This window comes from Hyla sarda, chromosome 9 (genome assembly GCF_029499605.1).
Source record: "Hyla sarda isolate aHylSar1 chromosome 9, aHylSar1.hap1, whole genome shotgun sequence".
NCBI classification, from domain to species: Eukaryota; Metazoa; Chordata; class Amphibia; order Anura; family Hylidae; genus Hyla; species Hyla sarda.
Window position 1 is genome coordinate 50449566 of NC_079197.1, and position 16593 is coordinate 50466158.

The 16593-nt window shown below is 41.7% G+C and overlaps 1 protein-coding gene and 1 long non-coding RNA gene across 3 annotated transcripts in view; one reads left to right on the forward strand and one right to left on the reverse strand.

The window, feature by feature from the left end:
- Positions 1–16593, forward strand: part of LOC130291062 (relaxin receptor 1-like) — a 434221-nt gene that overhangs the window by 128585 nt on the left and 289043 nt on the right. The window lies entirely within an intron of this gene.
- LOC130291064 (uncharacterized) overlaps positions 13173–16593 on the reverse strand; it is a 95229-nt gene continuing 91808 nt past the window's right edge. The window contains exon 4 of the long non-coding RNA XR_008847783.1: positions 13173–13372. This is a non-coding gene — a long non-coding RNA (uncharacterized LOC130291064). The remainder of the gene's footprint in view (positions 13373–16593) is intronic.

Below are 16593 nucleotides of genomic sequence, written 5' to 3' on the forward strand. Positions count from 1 at the left end.
GGTTATAAAGGCCATATAAAATGTAAATAAAGTGCATAAAACATATATATATATATATATATATATATATATATATATATATATATATATATATATATATATATATATATATAGCAGCAACAGAAGAATGCAGCAGCACACTGCCAGCACAAGGATATAGGTGCAACATGAATATGCAGTTAAAACATGGAGAGCTATACAGCTATGGTGTAATAGATGCAAATGTAAAACTATGAAATAGTGAGGCACTTAGCTCGCAAATTTGTCTCCGCCGGCGGTCAAATAGCTTGGACCGTCCCACCGCGATAAGGTAGCCTCCTGGGACGGACCCTACTCTGTGAATATGCCTCTGTGTGAACAGTTCAGTAAGCATGGCAGGATCTGGAACATCCAAGCCACCTTATATACACACCTGATAGAGGTGGGTGGGGTGCAAGGCCAACATGGAGGTAGCCACTCCCCCGTATGTGCAATACAGACAAAGAATAAGTCAGCCAGCACTTTAGTTGATACCAAACTATTATATGGACCTGGCCTACAGGTGCACGCTACTAGGCTAGATATACAGCAACAGAAGAATGCAGCAGCACACTGCCAGCACAAGGATATAGGTGCAACATGAATATGCAGTTAAAACATGGAGAGCTATACAGCTATGGTGTAATAGATGCAAATGTAAAACTATGAAATAGTGAGGCACTTAGCTCGCAAATTTGTCTCCGCCGGCGGTCAAATAGCTTGGACCGTCCCACCGCGATAAGGTAGCCTCCTGGGACGGACCCTACTCTGTGAATATGCCTCTGTGTGAACAGTTCAGTAAGCATGGCAGGATCTGGAACATCCAAGCCACCTTATATACACACCTGATAGAGGTGGGTGGGGTGCAAGGCCAACATGGAGGTAGCCACTCCCCCGTATGTGCAATACAGACAAAGAACAAGTCAGCCAGCACTTTAGTTGATACCAAACTATTATATGGACCTGGCCTACAGGTGCACGCTACTAGGCTAGATATACAGCAACAGAAGAATGCAGCAGCACACTGCCAGCACAAGGATATAGGTGCAACATGAATATGCAGTTAAAACATGGAGAGCTATACAGCTATGGTGTAATAGATGCAAATGTAAAACTATGAAATAGTGAGGCACTTAGCTCGCAAATTTGTCTCCGCCGGCGGTCAAATAGCTTGGACCGTCCCACCGCGATAAGGTAGCCTCCTGGGACGGACCCTACTCTGTGAATATGCCTCTGTGTGAACAGTTCAGTAAGCATGGCAGGATCTGGAACATCCAAGCCACCTTATATACACACCTGATAGAGGTGGGTGGGGTGCAAGGCCAACATGGAGGTAGCCACTCCCCCGTATGTGCAATACAGACAAAGAATAAGTCAGCCAGCACTTTAGTTGATACCAAACTATTATATGGACCTGGCCTACAGGTGCACGCTACTAGGCTAGATATACAGCAACAGAAGAATGCAGCAGCACACTGCCAGCACAAGGATATAGGTGCAACATGAATATGCAGTTAAAACATGGAGAGCTATACAGCTATGGTGTAATAGATGCAAATGTAAAACTATGAAATAGTGAGGCACTTAGCTCGCAAATTTGTCTCCGCCGGCGGTCAAATAGCTTGGACCGTCCCACCGCGATAAGGTAGCCTCCTGGGACGGACCCTACTCTGTGAATATGCCTCTGTGTGAACAGTTCAGTAAGCATGGCAGGATCTGGAACATCCAAGCCACCTTATATACACACCTGATAGAGGTGGGTAGGGGTGCAAGGCCAACATGGAGGTAGCCACTCCCCCGTATGTGCAATACAGACAAAGAATAAGTCAGCCAGCACTTTAGTTGATACCAGATCCTGCCATGCTTACTGAACTGTTCACACAGAGGCATATTCACAGAGTAGGGTCCGTCCCAGGAGGCTACCTTATCGCGGTGGGACGGTCCAAGCTATTCGACCGCCGGCGGAGACAAATTTGCGAGCTAAGTGCCTCACTATTTCATAGTTTTACATTTGCATCTATTACACCATAGCTGTATAGCTCTCCATGTTTTAACTGCATATTCATGTTGCACCTATATCCTTGTGCTGGCAGTGTGCTGCTGCATTCTTCTGTTGCTGTATATCTAGCCTAGTAGCGTGCACCTGTAGGCCAGGTCCATATAATAGTTTGGTATCAACTAAAGTGCTGGCTGACTTATTCTTTGTCTATATATATATATATATATATATATATATATATATATGGCCAACTTATCCTTGTTTGTGTTATACATATGGGGGAGTGGCTACCTCCATATTGGCTCCTGCACCTCACCCATTTTGTAAGGTGCTGGATGTTTCAGACCTTGCAAGCCTGCTAACTGATTGCACAGAGGCACATTCACAGTGTAGGGTCCATCCCAATAAGGTCACCTTATCGTGGTGGGATGGTCCAAACTATTTGGCCATATGGTGAGCAAAGTACCTCCAATTTTTTTATTTTTTGCATCGTAGCAATATAACATTTCATGTTTTATCTGTATCTTTGTGCTAGCAGTGTGCTGCTGTATTCTCCTGTCTATATGTATATATATATATATATATATATATATATATATATATATGGTAGCTTGGGGGGTGTAGGGTATGGGGAGTGTAGCTGTGCAGGTAATAAAGGGTGTTTGTTAACCCTTGCTATTCGTGACGCCAGGGTGAGGGTTCCTCAATAAAGCTTTTCCTACCACCACCCTTCCCAGGAACGATAGGGAGGTAGATGATACTGAGTTTAAGTAGATAGTTATCATGGATTGTCCACAACCGGAAAGCTTCTGTAAACAGCGTTAACTTTACTGAAGATTTTCTGTACACTTCATCAACATAACAGTCTCTCATCAATACAGCTTCCTTTTGGAGATTGACAATGGTTGGAACTTTAGCTTTAAGAGTCTCTAGACTATTGCTCTGCTCCACTGGATTTAGAGAATTAGTTGCGGTCCAGTAGTCAGGCTAGTATTAGGAATTAGTATAAGACTCACGATTTTTGATTCTGCTGAGGCCATAGGTTTTGAGGCCTAGCGTGTCTTTGAAAGTTGCGTAGCACACCGTCCTGATAGTCCGGCATCCACGAGAGCAGCCTAGGGGATGGTACACGCGCCGGAGCAGAGAGACAGAGGCAGGGCAGAAGAAGCACCAGGTGAGTGACGGGCTGGGATTTGCATGCGGGAGCAGCAGGTAAAGGGACTATGCACTTTCGGCCAGCGTGTGTGGCTGGAGTGCATAGCGTAACAAGCTGAGGAACTGTATGGAGGTCTAGGGTTGCCAGTTCATTGTTCTGTTCCTCACTCAACTCTACCTCATTCACAGGCATTGACAAAAAATATATTTTATTGCATAAAATGGGTTATGAAACAAAGTGGGGATTTCTCTAAGGTACGGCAGAACCTCTTATTATATTCCCCCCCCCCCCCCCCCCCCCAATGCTGCAAAGCCTATTGTTTGCAAAAAGATAAACTTCATGTAAGTTACTCTCTCTTGTACAACCTGATGCCATGGATCTGCATGCTGGAAATATTGTTTTAGGGTAAAACACATTAAAATGCACAAAGTAAAGTATATGCATACTTAAAAGCTGATCATGCCAGCTACAATAAGCTGTATCTAAGCACAGAAAACCTTCAAAATAATGGCTATGTGAAGAAACCATTGCTGAAGTATCTTGGCCCATCTGCATTCCTGAGATTTCCTGAGACATAATGGGAGAATATGCTTAGAAGGCCCTTGGTAATGTCAGGAACAGTCAGGAACCTCTGGTCTCCCACATCACTTTGTATTTTATTACTTGATAAGTGTAACATGATAAAAACCTTATCTTATTATATTTCTAAGAACAATTGCTAAAATTAGATCTGCTTTATGGACTTTTAGGGAAACCGACAGCCTGTTCTCCCACACTGAACCCAATAGTATAGTGCGGGTAAACATGAGTAAAAGGATGTTTTACTTACCATATTTGGTGCAGCTGTCTCTGAGATATAGCCCCAGTTGCTAGTATGCAAATACCACTTCTGCGCTTGCCCAGCTTCCCTGCCTCCTTCGTCTTTGCTCAGCTTTGCCCGCGGCCATCTTGTAATTATTCACAAATCACTTTTATGTCACGTCCTAGTGATGTGAGAGCCTGTGCCCACATGAGAGCTTTCCTCTTCTGGCAAAGTGCATACACCGCTCCCTCATATTTACTCTGACATCATAATTACACTTAAGCTCAAAAACAGCATAATCTGCATACTAGCAATGGGGGCTATATCTCAGAGACTGTTGGACCAACTTCAGTAAGTAAAACACCTTTTTACTCAGGTTCTCCTGCACCAGTGTATTGGCTTGAGTGTCGGTGAGCAGGCTGTTGGTTTCCCTTTAAAAGAGAACAAAATCTATAGCAGAATGCTTTCACAAGTAAAGTTTATAGAACATGATGTTTAGATCATTCATAAATATGCATGTAGTTCCCATGGATCTCACAATTGGAAATATGTGAAATGAAGTTGTTTTCAAGAGAGCAGATGTGATTCTGGGTTATTCCATTGAATATTATAGTAAGTGTCTATTCCTGACTGGTTCAAAATATCTGTTTAGAGGTTGTTGAAGTAAAATGTTATAGGAAAAAAGACACCGAGAAATGGCACTAAGTGTTATTACTGACAGAGGCGGCTCTAGACTTTGTGAGGCCTTAGGCAAACTTGATCATGAGGCCCCCTACTCCTGTGAATTTAAGAGAATGGAGGTGCATACAATGTATGCATCGACGCTCATACAAGAAGCATGCATTAATTTTTTCAAGGGTTAGGGTAACAATAGTAGCCCCCATTAGGTAGTGAAAGCAGCAGCAGCCCCCTTTAAGTAGTAAAAACGGCAGAGGCCCTCTTTAGGTAGTAAAAACAGCAGCAGCCCCCTTTAGGTAGTAAAATCAGCAGCATCCCTCTTTAGGTAATAAAAACAGCAGCAGCCCCTCTAGGAAGTAAAAACAGAAGCAGCCTCCTTTAGGGAGTAAAACAGCAGCAGTCCCCTTTAGGTAGTAAAAACAGCAGCAGTCCCCTTTAGGTAGTAAATACAGCAGCAGCACCCTTTAGGGAGTAAAAACAGCAGCAGTCCATTCCCCCGAAATGCGTTTGGCCTGTTTGTCCTGTCTGAACAAGATGCAGAGGAAGGACTTTTGCCTGGAAGGATTTTTTACCTGGAGTGATATGCTCTGTATGGTCTGACCGCCATTGAATTGAATACCTTACCGCTTTGAACACCTTGCCGCTCCAGTTACCTTGCCGCTCCAGATCAACATCTACTGTACACAATGCCGGCAGCCCTCTCCATCTACCAGCGGAGCTTCTGGACGACGATTACACTGGTACTTGGTACAGCTAGGGACTTATTTCCAGCTAGCGAACTATTGAATGTGAACTGCTATTTCATACCTATTCAGGAATATCCTTCCATGCATATTGGACATTAGAATTTTCTTTTATCTTGCAGGTTTTTATATAAATTATATATTGTCTATTTTTGATTATTTGCAGGCCATGTAGGTCCTGATACTATTATGTATATTTTATAATATATCACATGGGCCCAGTGATACATTTTACATTTATGCATAGCATATGATATATAAAAATGTATGTATTTTCCAACTATCCATTGTTTTTTGGCTTAGGTACTTGAGGACTGGGAATTCTATTATTTTATTCTCTATTGTTACTTCACCAGAGGGTACAGATGTACCCAGTTAAAGGGGTATTCCAGGCCAAAACTTGTTTTTATATATCAACTGGCTCCGGAAAGTTAAACAGATTTGTAAATTACTTCTATTAAAAAATCTTAATCCTTCCAATAGTTATTAGCTTCTGAAGTTGAGTTGTTGTTTTCTGTCTAACTGCTCTCTGATGACTCACGTCCCGGGAGCTGTGCAGTTCCTATGGGGATATTCTCCCATCATGCACAGCTCCCGGGACGTGACATCATCATTGAGCAGTTAGACAGAAAACTTCAGAAGCTAATAACTATTGGAAGGATTAAGATTTTTTAATAGAAGTAATTTACAAATCTGTTTAACTTTCCAGAGCCAGTTGATATATATATATATATATATATATATATATATATATATATATATATATAAAAGGTTTTGCCTGGAATACCCCTTTAACCTCGTACATTTTTTGTTGTGAGCTGTCCATTTATTTTGCTATTTTTAAGAATGGAATAAAGTTGAATGTTTTATTGGAGACTTTCCAGTCACATTCTTATACTGGCTGTAGCTGAAGCAACAGCAACATGGACAGTCTACTGCAAAACGATATTACATATGGTAAAAGTGAGCTATATTTGTAAAATTAAATCTGAAAACATTTCCTATAGAATTTCAATAGTTGCTGGATAGTCTATGAAAGGTGTAATCTTCACATGCAAGAAACTGAGTCATTACAAGCTGATTTTTTCACATTGATGTTTATATAGGTATATTTCCCATATTTATTGATGGCACATTATGTTACTGATGGTAAAAGCAATGATTGTTTTACTGAGTTAATGAGTTCTGTATAATGTATGTTCATGGCCCAGTTGCAGCGCCTCTCCGGGTCTCAAGCAGATGCTGGTCACTCTGGTGTTTGGCCGACATGGCCAATCAGGTTGTGAGAGTTCGGGGCCAATTATGCCTCACATGCTTCACACAGTGTCTACCAGTATTCCTGACCCATGGGCTATTTTCTGAGTTTCTGACCTGCCATGAAATGAAGGTTGCCTGTTTTTTTTCAAGCTTCCCTTCTGGTTTGACCCTTGTTTGCTCTGATTCTGGTTCTGTTTTGCATTGTGTTGCCCTCTTGGTTTCACATTTGTAGCTTTGCCCTGGGTAACTCCTTGTCTGTGATTCTGTTACTCTTTGTGCTAGGGATGTCCTGATACCATTTTTTTAAGACCAAGTACGAGTACCAATACTTTAATTCTAATACTCGCCGATACCAATTACGTGTACTTTTATTTTAAAGGGAATCTGACACCAGGGTGACCCGATTTCTGGCGCTGCTTACCGTGCTGATATGTGGGTTCCTTGTTGTGTGCAATGGAGTCGGGCAGAATAGGGAATTTGCATTGGCGGTGAGGCCGGTGTCTCTGGAGCAATTATGCTGATGTTCACATGGTGAGCAGCGGTAGAAACCCTGTCACTTGCACTATTTACTTATAAATTGAAGTTAGTGCAGGTGACTCTGCTGTAAGATTGCCTTTAATCCCCTTAAGGACCAATGCAAATAAACCTGTACGCCCCTGAAAGACCATGCCTGTTTTTTCAAATCGGGGATGTCTGTCTTTATTAGAGAATAACTCTGGTAACGTTTTGCCAATCACGATAATTCTGACATTGTTTTTTTGTCACAAGTTGTCCTTCATGTACATAGTAAAAGTAAGCCGATATCATTTGTAGTTTTTTTTTACAATGCAAAAAATCATGAAATTTTTACAAAAAATTTAGATTTTTTGCTATTTTAAAACTAATAGGTTGCATATATTTATACTTACTGACCAAATAGTTTATGAAACTTATACTTTCAGATGTCTACTTTATTTTTACGTAATTTTTTGTTTTTAATTAACATTTTAAATTAGTTAGAAGCCTAACAATTTAACTTGAAATTTTGAAAATTTTGAAAATTTGAAAAGTACATCTTTTTTTATGTGCTATGCAAGGTTTGCAGAAATTAAAAGGTAGTAGAACATAGGAACACCCCCCCAAATGACCCCATTTTAAAAACTAGACCCCTCAAGGTATTCGCTAGGGGGTACAGTGAGTATTTTAACACCATAGTTTTTTGGCAGGAATTATTACAAAGTCAGTGTTAAAAATTCGAAATTTGCAATTTTTCACAAATGCATCATTTGGGGGGCATATTTTTTGTACATCACTTCTGATATTGAAAGAAATGCACCCTATATTTTATTTAGCTGCTTGTACCATGTTCGTAAATATCCCCGCTTAGGCCATATATGGTTCCTTGGCCACGTGGTAGGACTCAGAAGGAGAGGAGCGCCATTTGACTTTCAGGGCAGAACAGTACCCCCACCCCCACAAGTGACCCCATTTATATACCGCACCCCTACAAGTTATTGGCTGGACCAGGGACCTCTCTGATTAGTCCTTGGTCGGCTGGCAGTATAACGCGTCTGTCTGTGACAGTTAAGGCTCCTGATGGATATATCCACCATGTTGTGAGAATAAGCACCCGCTCATGGCGAACATATCCATCACTGCTGCGGCTGGGTAGCTCAGTGTGTCCGCTCATGACTGCTGGCGGGAAATCCACCGCTATGAGTGGACACACAAAGCTACCCAGCCGCAGCAGAGAGTTCATTACCGTGACTGCTGCATAATGTGTAGGATCACATGGTTGACATCCGCAGCATATTACATGCTGCGAATGTCCGCCAATGCTATCCTACACATTATGCATTTTTTCTTATTAGATTAATTTAATAAATGTATTTTTAATATTTTTTTTTTTTTTTTTTTTACACTTTTATTACATTTTTATTTATTTTTACACTTTAATTTTATTTATTTATTTATTTTTACACTTTTTAATGCTTTGGAATACTTAGTATTCCAAAACATTGCAGTTATATGCTGCCTGCCAGTTTTCACTAGCAGGCAGCAAATTAGGACGTGCCTCTGGCACATCCTACAGGCAATACCCAGGGCAGATCTGGGGGTCTTTGTAGGACCCCTGGCTGCCCAGGTATGCAGCAGCACCCCGCGATGCTCCGGGGTGCTGCAGGAGAGACAGAGGGAGCCCCCTCCCTCTGTCAGAACTCCTTACAGCGCACGGTCACTTCTGACCGCGGCTGTAAGGGTTAAACTGTCAGGAGTGAAGTGAACTTCACTTCCGGCAGTGCAGCAGGTCCCGGCCAACCGCGGCCACACACAGCACCCCGCGATCGCGATGCGGGGTGCTGCAGAGGAGACAGAGGGAGCCCTCTGTCATAACACTTACAGCCCGCTGTCATTTTTGACTGCGGCTGTAAGGGTTAAAACTGCCGGGACCAAAGTTTACTTCGGCCCTGGCAGTGCAGCAGGGTCCCGGCTGTGTGATACAGCCGAGTCCCTGCCGCAATCTCATGGGTGCACTGGGCAGCACCCGCGAGAATAATGGACGCGTATAGATGTCCAGGTGCCAAACTGGACGTCTATACTCGTCCATGGTCGTTATCGGGTTAATAGTAGGTAGTATCCCCTTGTAGGTAGGATAGATAGTTGCAGACATCAGCAGCAGCCCTCTGTAGATAGCAGCCCCTCTGCAGACATTACTAGCTACCCCCCTGTAGACCGCAGTCCCCTGCAGACATTAGTAGCAGCCCCCCTGTAAACTTCAGCCACCTCCCTTGTAGACAGCAGGTCCCCCCTTTTAGACAGCAGGCCCCTCTTGTAGACAGCAGCCCCCTCCCCTTTGTAGACAGCAGCCCCCTCCCCACCTTTAAAGACAGCAGCCCACTGTCCCCCTTTGTAGACAGCAGACCACTCCCCCTTTATAGACAGCAGCCCACTCCTCTTGCAGACAGCAGCCCCCACCCTTGTAGTTGCTCACTTGCACCTGTCTAGTGTTGCCACACCGCTGCTTTGTTCTCCCATCCTCATGACGGTTTCTGCCCCGTTTTGCCGTCTGCATCATGGCGTCCTATGGAGGAGCATGTGACATACACGTCACTGCTTCCTCCATAGCGTTACACTGGGCGCAGTGGAGGAGGTGGAGTGACGTATATGTCACATGCTCCTCCATGGAATGCCTTGATGCAGACAGGAGAACGGGGCAGCAGCCGTGATGAGGACGGAAGAACGGGGCAGCGGAGCACTGCACCAGGCATCGGGGACATTAAACGAGTCCCCGATACCATGCAAATCCCTGGTATCGGCCCAGATACTAATACTAGTATCAGGACATCCCTACTTTCTGCCCATGTGTTGCTGGCCTGGTCTGTTCCACCTTCCTTGATGCTCTGTGCATTTAGCTAAGTGTAGAGACTGTCACCCAGTTAAGGACTGACATTTAGAGCAGATTGACCTAGCAAGTTGGGCCAGTGGTTGGGGTGAGTTCATGTCTGCTCTGCTCCCTACCTGATGTGACACTACAGGGTTCAAATAATCTGAAATATCTATTAAACCAGTAAGGTTGCCTGTGTATAAAGAATTTTTATTTGTTTGTGAACTTTTTTTAAATTTTTTATAAGAACTTGACTTCACAGGTTGTAATGTAAAGTTGTATTTACAGGAAATGCACAATGCTTTAGTTGTTCACCTGTTTCCTCAACCATAGTACTAGTCATTCTGAAAAGAGCTTTCTACTATGGAGATATTATTCCTGTGCAGAGAGAACAATGACTCTGCTTCTGCTGCTTCAGTTAACAATAAAGCTAGGATCTCATAGATAAGTAAAAGACAGCTGCATTCTTTTTAACTATGACCCAGGGTCCGTTAAAAGCAATGTCTTTTTTGACAGCATCTCATGTCATTGTGTTACGTTTTAATAATATTGACCTTGCAGCTACATATCTTCATATTCACTAAGTGCACATCACTAAGGGAACAGTAAAATGCATATACATTATTTTAAATGTATTATATATAGTAAAATACTTAATGTTTCTAAATTACTGCTAGAAATTTCAGCTTTTAGCCTGATATTGTACAATTTACCCAGTGTGATCAATTTTAAATAATTTTTCAACACTTGTGCATAAAATAACAAAACAAAATGATGATTAATTGCTGCTGACCGCAACCAAAGCGCGCTGATACACATTGGGGGAGAGTTATCAAAATCTGTCAAGAAGAAAATTTGCTGAGTTGCCCATAGCAACCAATCAGATCGCTTCTTTCTTTTTTTTAGAAGCCTATTCAAAAATTTAAGAAGCAATTGGATTGGTTGCTAACTTGCTATGGGCAACTCATCAATTTTTCCTCTGGACAGATTTTGACAAACCTCCCCCATTGTGTTTTTTTGGGGGGCTGTTCGTTGGCTGTGGTCTGTACACTAGAGGGCAACACATGACATGTATGTATGTATGTATGTATGGAATAAAAAGCATGAACAGCATGTAAATAATGTGACGGTTGGATGTAATAAATGTTCATAAGAGGATTAGAGTTTTTTATTTTATTTTATATGGATGTATTAGAAACATCAATGATTGTTCTCCGAGCTGATTGTGTAAATGTGTGTATTTGTGAATTTGCATGCCTCATTGCTTGTGTAGAAAGTGCATTGGACTTTTTTCTGCTTTGCACATAGTGATAGAATACACCACTGCACCAGCTTGCGTTTTGTTGGGAGCATTGTTATGATTGCTCATTCAATAATAAATGTTTAGTAGAAATTCATTGGCAAACTATTTTCTGTCCAGATAGTTTTTTTTTGGGACATTTAGTCGCCTTTTGCTAAGATATTTGTAATTTATTTGTTTGGCATCTCACACAAACAGGCGGATGGCTGACACTTTATACAGCCATCATTTCATGTGTATTTGCCTTGGGCATGGGAAAATAGATGACTGGCTACAGGTAAAACCCTATACAGTAGTGTTTGTAGGTAGTTTGCAAACGCCAGAATATTGCAGGTAGGGGCAGAGATGATGAGCTGACAATCAACTGGTGCCAGAAAGTTAAACAGATTTGTAAATGACTTTTATTTAAAAAATGTAATCCTTCCAGTACTAATCAGCTGCTGTATGCTCCAGAGGAAGTTCTTTTCTTTTTGAATTTCATTTCTGTCTGGACAGTTCCTTACAAAGGTGTCAGCAGAGAGCACTGTGGTCAGACAGAAAAGAACTATACAACTTCCTCTGTTGAACGCCGTGTCTAAAGTGAAGCTCAGGGAGCTGCTCGGGATCGCTGCGGCGAAATCACGGCATCCCAAACAGCTTACATGACAGCCGGAGGATCCCTACCTGCCTCCTCGCTGTCCGATCGACGAATTACTGCTCAATGCCTGAGATCCAGGCATGAACAGTCAAGCGGCAGAATCATTGATCAGTGGTTTCTTATGAGAAACCACTGATCAATGTAAAAGATCAGTGTGTGCAGTGTTATGCGTCCCTATGGAGACTGCAACAAAAAAAAAAAAGTGAAAAAAAAGTGAATAAAGATCATTTAACACCTCCCCTAATAAAAGTTTGAATCACCCCCCTTTTCCCATTAAAAAAACCTGTAAATAAAAATAAACATATGTGATATTGCCACGTGCAGAAATGTCTGAATTAAAAAAATATATTGTTAATTAAACCGCACGGTCAATGGCGTACGCGCAAAAAAATTCTAAAGTTCAAAATATTTTTGTTCACTTTTTATATCATGAAAAAATTATTGAAAAGTCCGATCAATACAAAAATGGTACAGCTAAAAACTTCAGATCACGGCACAAAAATTAGCCATCATACTGCCCCGTACGTGGAAAAATAAAAAGTTATAGGGGTCAGAAGAGGAAAATTTGAAACATATTAATTTTAGTGCATGTAGTTATGATATTTCCAAAAGTATGACAAAATCAAACCTATCTAAGTAGGTTTTAATCATATGGACATATGGAATAAAGAGAAGGTGTAATTTTTACCGAAAAATTTACTACCCTCAAAAGTTACAAAATGTCATTTTTCTTCAATTTTGTCGCACAATGATTTTTTTTCCCATTTCGCCGTAGATTTTTTGGGGTAAAATGACCGATGTCATTGCAAAGTAGAATTGGTGGTGCAAAAAATTAGCCATCATATGGATTTTTAGGTACAACATTTTAAGAATTATGATTTTTTAAATGTAAGGAAAAAACAGAAGTGCAAAAATGGAAAAGCCCTGAGTCCTTAAGGGGTTATTAAAAATACAATTTGAAAATACAACATAAACAATAAACATGCTCATATAAATATTCACACATAAACACACTGTACATGTTTATTAACAATACAGTATACAGGCATAAGCTAGGGAGAAAAGGGTGGTCCGCACATACAGGACTAAGGCTATATGGATCAGAATAGCGGAGGAATACGATAGTAACACCCAAGTTGCCATTCATAGAGGTGGTGCAAATGTCCAATATAGTATAATGCACAAACTAAAACAGAAGACAGGACAGCACTTACCGTTCAACATGGCTTTATTCAGGCATTGCAATAGTGGCAGGTGGGTGCAAAGGTGGAGGTGGGGAGCACAACCAGAACAGACTGTTTCACGCTTTTACATCGCTTCCTCAAGCCAGTATGCAACTTTCGCTCGTAACGTGACGTCATAAAAAGGCAGCACGAACAGCGGCGTCATCATCAAAGGTCAAAAGTAATGTGTACATGTGACTAAAACAAAAACACGTGACATATAAATCATGTGACAAAAGTTTAACAGAGAAGGGGTTATCCAAAACATAGAAATGCATATATATCAGAAGCTGGTAACAATATTAACATACGACATATGCAGGGAAACCTACAAGAAAGGTATCAACTCGACTCTATCTTTTAAACCTAGAGCTCCAGTGGCTTTTAGTTTCAAGATCCAATGTGCCTCCCTGCGTAGTAATACAGTATGCCGATCGCCACCTCCTGGGAAAGACTTAACTCTCTCAAGGCTGGCGAATCTTAGGGTATTAGGATCTACTGCATGCGTTTCTCTTACATGGGCAATCAATCTAGGAGCACCCGCTCCTGTTCTAATACAGTGAACGTGCTCACGAAATCTGACGTGGAGGGGTCGGATAGTCTTGCCCATGTAGAAAAACCTGCAGGGGCATAAAATGACATATACAAGATATGATGTACGGCAAGTTGTCAAATCTCTAATTTCATGACTATGACCACCTAGCTGAATTCTCTTAGTGGGCAAGAACTGGGGACAAAAGGAACAATTTTCCTTAGGTGTGGTGCAAGTGAGCCAGTCACATCCGCTTGCTGGCACAATCTGGTTTCGGATGGCTGATCTTCTAAACACATCACCAAGAGTGCGATTTTTTTTCTGTAAGCAATTAAAGAAGAATTACAGGCAACTTCTTTACGATCAGGGTCTGATTCCAGAATGTACCAGTTTTTGCGGATTGTATTCACCACTATGTTGTTCTCATTTGAATTGGCTAGAGAAAAAATAAATCTTCTGTGTTTCTGGTTCTGCTAGAGAAAAAATAAATCTTCTGTGTTTCTGGTTCTGCCTAGATATTGTCGTTCGAGGAGACGTCTTTTTAAATCAGTAGCCCGTGTCAAAAAAATAATGTCATCGCTATTGATTTTTCTCAACTGTAAAAATTGGGAGTAGGGGATACTGTGTTTTACATGAATGGGGTGTGAACTGTTAAAATGGAGTAGGGAATTGCGGGCAATATTTTTGTGATACCCCTGAGTGGTTAGTGTACCGTCAATTACTTTCAAATTGACATCCAAAAAACTAAGTTCAGAATCCCCAAATATGGGAGTAAACAATATATTCTCACGGTTGATCTCATTGAGGTAGGAGACAAAACTGCAAAACTCGGCTTCCGAAACTTCGCAAATAATTATGATGTCATTAACATACGTAAGAAAAGTCTTGATATTTCTCACAAAGGGGTTAGTTGGAGAAAAAATATAACGGTGCTCGAAAACCGAGAGGAACAGATTTGCATAGGTACTAGAGACCAGGGTGCCCATAGCAGTCCCGGTCTCCTGCCTATACCAAGTGTCCCCCATCTTTAAACTCATTGTGGGTGAGGAGGAAAAAAAGGGATTCTGTTACAAAATTAATGAATTTGTCAGCCTTGTCTGTCTCAGTCAGAATCTCACAGATAGCCTGTACACCTGAATCATGAGGGATGCGGGTGTGCAGGCTCTCTACATCAATAGAAGTAAGGTGGTAGGTGTTTTGCCAATGGAAACCGTCTAGGTGTGTCAGCAAATCCCCAGTGTCTTTAACATAAGAGGGTGTAGATGGCAATAAGGGCTTAAGAAGCCATTCACTGTATTGTGAAAGGTATTCAATCGCAGAGCCGACCCCTGCCACTATAGGGTGTCCAGGGAGTCGGCTCTGCGACTTGTGCACCTTAGGCAAAAAGTACCATCTAGGAAAACAAGGACTTCGCGAGATTAATCTCTCTGCTGTGGTCTATGTAATTTGACCTATTTCACATTTTAGCCTTAAGAAGGTAAGGAGCTGGCCCATAGTACGGGCGGTAGGATTACCACTGAGGCGCTTATAGGTGACCCTGTCAACTGTGTCATATGACTCAGTAGACATAAGAACGATACTACCTCCTTTATCAGCCTTCATAACCCGTAAATCAGTCCGAGAACTAAGCCATTTCAGTTCCCTTCTTTCGCTTTCCGAAAGGTTCTCCCTTGGTTGAGGGTACATTAGCGCCTTCACGTCACATTCCTCCGCCCGTGTGAACAGGTCAAATTGAACTGCCCACGGGGATTTGCAATTTACAATTTGCACATTGCACACTTATACACAATACATGGAATACACACTACACACTACATAGGAATACACTTACATTTTCTTTTAGAAAACTAGCTGTGTGCAGTGGGCTAGGAGGCCATATCATGTAGCAGCTGTGGAGGCAGGGCTGTGAGCTTCATGGTGCTGTTTACTACCTCCTGTCCTCTTCGTCTCGACTGCTCAGCTGTATTACACCAGCAGCAGCAGGAAGACGGAAGACATCCCGGTGAGGAGAGGGGTCGGGGGAAGGGGAGTGGAAGGGGGGTTCATAAAGGAGCAGCGGACCGACAGCACACACTGCCCTATGGAGGTGCACTCCCAAATGCTGCAGGCTACTGCCGATGCACTTTCTGGACCCATGTGTATCAGGGAAGCTGCAGGGGGCCCTCTGAAGGATGGGGGCCCCAGTCAACTGCCCTGTTTACCCAGCCCTAACACTGGCCCTTTATATATTATACTGTAGCTTAAAATGCAGCATTATCAGGTTATGATGATATCAGGCATACGTTCCAAAAATGTCAATGTTTCTGTACCCAATTCAATAAAGTATATTGTGCGATTGATGCAGAGGTTCATACATTCCAACTTCCAAGTGCTACCTGAGCCTGTAAAGACTATTAACATGTAAAAATTAAGCTTCTTGCATGCGCATTAGCTGCCTAACCGAATCCACATTTCTTATACTAAGCAGATGTCACTGCATCCAAAACATGCTTTAGAGGTGTCTGCATATTTCTTAATCTATGATTAATATGTTCTATGAATGCGGAGCTTAGAATTATGTCTTACACAAATATCTGCAACTTTTTATAGGAGTAATAAAATATTTATATACAGGACTGCAGTAGATGGTGGTATATTACAACCCATAAATTTATGGCAGTTACATGCAAGTGGGTGTCAGGCCTGGTGTATTCTGAGCTCTGTGTTTATATATTGAGCACATCATGATATTGAACATATGCAGTGTAGATTAAAATCACATGCAAATATTAGAAAAACATCTCTGCAAAATGCACAGACATGCCGATTCATTATTATGGGATGGCACAGGTTAATTGAAAATGAAAATATCAGTTTGCTTCCAAGTCACCAGGACTAATCGCTTATA